A 4,446-nucleotide genomic window follows, 5' to 3' on the forward strand; every position below is an offset into this window, starting at 1 on the left:
GCCCGGCCAGGAAGGGGCGGGGTGCCCGGCCATGAGGGTGCGGGGGCGGCAGCGGCGGGGTCACAGCCGGGCAGCGCCTGAGGGGCGCCGAGGGAAGGGGGGGAGGCCGGAGCCACGGAGCTGTGGCCTGGCGATGGCCCCAACAACAAGAAGGATGTTGGCCTCCGCGATGCCCGCCAGGCTTTGCTGAGGGTGTGTTTTAAGTGCCGCTGCTGGGTCATACCTGCCAGCCCCAGCCGCTGGGAAAGCACCGTCCGCTTCCTCGTGTTGCGAGTTGTGCTTTCTCTCCATGTCTCAAAAAATATAAAGTGTTCGGCCTGTGAAGTGTTTCATATACAGCACACTGAACTCCTACACGTAGAGGAATCCTTACTTATGCTGAGAAGCTTTACTCTTGGAAATTACCTAAATGTATATGCACTTCAAAAAATTGAAGTTATGCCAAGCAGGATGGAGGCTGCATTTTTTGCCACCCTACTGTTCCTATGTCTCCCATCCAGTGTCCCAATGCCAGGTAATTCTACATCTTAACCTGTCAACCTGACCCACCCTGGGCCAGATGGGTAGAAAGACACAGAGGAAACCTCTTCTGCTACATACCTCCCCAGCTGTGAAGAGGACGTAAGAGCTTTTTAAGTTCCTGTCAGAGATTCTGCAAATAATGCTTTTTCCAGACCTAAAATGGAGCCATCTTGAGGGATTTTTGACAGCCACAAACCTTCTCAGGCTTTCAAGGGGACGGGAGGGAGGAAACAGAGCTACTTGTCAGAGCTGCTACACTTCTTTCTCATACCACTCATTGAAAAAGTTCAGCTGCCCCCTTACCTTTATTTCCTGTCCCAAGCTCATTTCCTAGGGAAAGGTGTAGAGAAATTGATTTTCTTGCCATCTGCTATCCACATTTGCAAAACTGAGGAGGCAGCACACTTTGCTGTGTGGGGAGGAATGAGTAGCTAGGAGAAGGGAGGCCAGAAGCCAGCAATGGATGCTGAAGAAAACACCTCACTGTTACAGCCTCAGAAATGATGATGTTTCCACAGGTGATGAGGTGGTGCTGCGGGGTGTAGGATCAGTAGTGTGGGGTAGAGAGCTAACATTTCCTCCCAGCTGTACTATGGATTGTGAAACTACACTGACGTGTAGCGAACGACACTCGCAGACTGACCTTTGTGCTTAACGCAGTGCAATAACAAGCTTTTTACAAACAACAAACACTTAACTGCCTTAACTGAAGTACTGACTGCTGGCATGTGGATTTTAACTTCCTGTACAAGGATATGCTTGCATGATATTTTCTAACACATAATGCATTTTGTGGCACATAATGACAGAAGAAATGGCCTCACGTATTACAGAGGAAGTTTAGATCAGAGATTAGGAAAAGTTTCTACATTGATGGAGTTGTCAAACATTAGCACACGGTTTCCCAGGGAAGTGGTTGAGTCACAATCCCTGGATAAAAGAAGTGCAGATGTGACACATAGGGGCAGGGTTTAGTGGTGCACGTGGTGGTGTTTCATTAATAGTTGGGCTTGATCTTAATGGTCTTTCCAGCCTACATGATTCTGTGATTGAAATCACATTTTACACAAAATGAAGTAAGAACAAGGAATCACCAGCCCTGGATAGAGTTAAGGTGTTCTGACAGTTGAATCAAAGGTTGGCAGTGTGCCTAAGGTGGCTGTCACATAAACAGAGCTTAATAAGGTTGTGGGTGTTTCATGACAATACTTCACAGACTTGACAAAACAAAAAAGGGGAAATAAATGAATAAAAATTAAGGCAGCTCTGCATGGAGAAAGTAAATGTAATTTGAGTTATGAGAGCTGCTCCTGGCACACCTGCTGCCTGTGCCTTGAGAACCCTGTGAGGAGTTGTTCTCATTGTGCAGTCAATGTAGTCCATCGCCACCAAAACATTGCCAACTTGCTAAAATATATCCCTGTCTTGAAGTGTTACACATGGGGGGGGGGAGGGGGGAAAGGCTATTATGTAAACTGTCTTGTAACTTCCTCCTTTGCACTTCACACTCTCTGCCCAAGTGGTGGTCATGTGCCTTTCTGTCAGAAAAGGTCCTGACAAGAGAAACAACTTCACACATCGTTGGACGAATTTCCACAGCCTTCTGCTTGTTTGTTTTTTTAGCTAGCCCTTAGTTGTGTCACAGAGTTAATGTGCCTTCATGTTCATGAGCAGCAGTGCTCCATGTGGTTTTGCTATCCTTGAAGAAGTAGGTACAAGATTTTCACCTCGCTTAGACTGAAATGCCTGCTCCATTGAATGGAGGAGGCAATTGCACCAAGTTTTCTTTAAATGTTGTCATAAAGAGAAATCACAGACACGAAGAAGTTATCTCTAACCAGAACTTTCCCCAGTAATTAAAAGAACAATCTGTGCTCACCTTCCAAGGGCAAAAACAATCAAACACAAGCACAGCCCCAAAAGAAATAAAATTAAAAAGTTCTCCTTAGTGATCTTTTCACTTCTCTACATCCCATTAACCTGTCAGGAAGTTCAGTGATCTTCTCACACACACTTACAGTAAAAATATGCATTTGATTTTCCAGGAGCATCATTCATAACTTTCCAACTGTCATTTCAAGTGCATGCCCATTTTTATTTTCCTTGGCTGCCTATTCTTTCTAAATTCATAGTTCTAGGAAACAGAGAACTCAATTGGAGCCCCCTTTATTTTAATTTTAAAGTATTTTAAGAAATGTTTTCCAGTCAGATAAAGAAACGAAATATATTCTCCTTGGCAACAACCACAAGAACTCGATATCTTACTGGGGAGTGGAATGGATGGGGAGTGCTGAGCCAAGCAGCAGGTGTATGACTCACATTGGCTAAAGTGCTGGTTTTGCATAGTGAAGGTATCGTGGGGGGGACATGGTGTGAGGATGGAACTTGGGAATCAGCATCACAAATCCCTAGGAAACCAGGCTTCATTAATTCTGCTGTTCATGGAAAATTTTGTAATGTGAATATGTGTTTGCAGAAGCAAGTGCCATTATCGGAAAAGGGAGGAGGCCAAAAAAACAGGAGCTGGAATGAGTAGCAGAGGAAGAAGGTGAAGTCAATAGAATAATCAATATATTAAGGTGCCAATGTGTGTATTGTTACCAGCCAAGCTTTCATTTCTGTTTTATAAACATCCAAAGAGAATTAAGCAGCCATTTCAATAGATGACCTACAGTTGATTAGCAGCAGGAAGAGAGGAAGATAAGGATCTTTAGTTACTGATTTGTGCGTAATGATAAGCTGTTACCCTTAGGTGGAGTTGAGATGGGGTAGGGCTCAGTTCAGGATCTCACAGGGAAAGGGTTATTCCTGAGCCAGGATACTGTTGGCCTTTTCCAGGACCATGAAAGATAGTCTCGGAGAAATCTCAGATGGCAGAGACTGACAGAGACACTGGTCTTTCCAAATTTATCAACATTTTTTGTTACCTTAGCCATTTGTTAGATATATTTTTTTTTGGCTTGTGCTTCTGCTGTTTAAAAATAACAAAAGGATATTTGATAAAGTAGTGGTGGGTCAGGAAACTGTCACATCAACTGAAGCCAGAACAAATACCTGGTTTTTATTCTATACGATGATTTATTGTGTTGGGAAACGTGCTGCTATTTAACTACGTGATAATTAACAAGACTATGGACATTGTTATGAGATGCTTATTATCAGCTATCAGGCTAAAAAAATTATAAATGTGTTGACTAAAGTAGAGAGAGGAAAGTAGCAATTCCAGCACTTGAAGAAGCGGGCAGATACTTTCTGCCACAGTGCACTGGACTGCTCATGTCTGTCCCAAGAGAACATTGCAATCAGGAAGAGGGGCTGAAAGGATCTATTCTGATCAACAGTTGAAAGTGGGTGTTCTGAGGAGAGGCTAAAAGTGCTTGTCTTGTCTAGTCTGGTAAAAGAAAAGGCTGAAATGGAAACTCCTCCTCTCTGTAAATATGTTCATGGTTTTTAAAACAGAAGATAAAGTTTACACAAAATCATGAAGTACAAAATGTTCCTGGCTGAATTAAGGCTGAAAATTAGTAGGGAGTTTCTAATTTTCACAAGATTAGACCTTGGAACAGTTTCAGGCTAAGATTAATGGGAATAAAAATCTAGTTAGTTATAATGAAGTTTGTTTATATTATAAATAATTATTATGTAAGACTACCTACTACAGCAGTGACAAGGGTTCTAGTTATCTATCTGGATTACTAGTGAACTGAAGAATGTATTTAAATATTAGCTGCTAAGAGTATTATATTTTAGAGGTTCTTTTTCTTGTAAAGTGTATTATTGATATCTCAGTAAGAATGGTTTAGATTGTGTAAGACAAAATTGCTTGTGCTTGAGAGTGATCTGTAACAAACTTACATAGCATACTGTAGAACATAAAACATATTGCTACTCAACAAACAGACAGCTAACCAAACATTTAGTAGT

Source organism: Lichenostomus cassidix, chromosome 3, assembly GCF_008360975.1.
Source record: "Lichenostomus cassidix isolate B80296 chromosome 3, HeHo_3.0, whole genome shotgun sequence".
Classification (NCBI taxonomy): Eukaryota; Metazoa; Chordata; class Aves; order Passeriformes; family Meliphagidae; genus Lichenostomus; species Lichenostomus cassidix.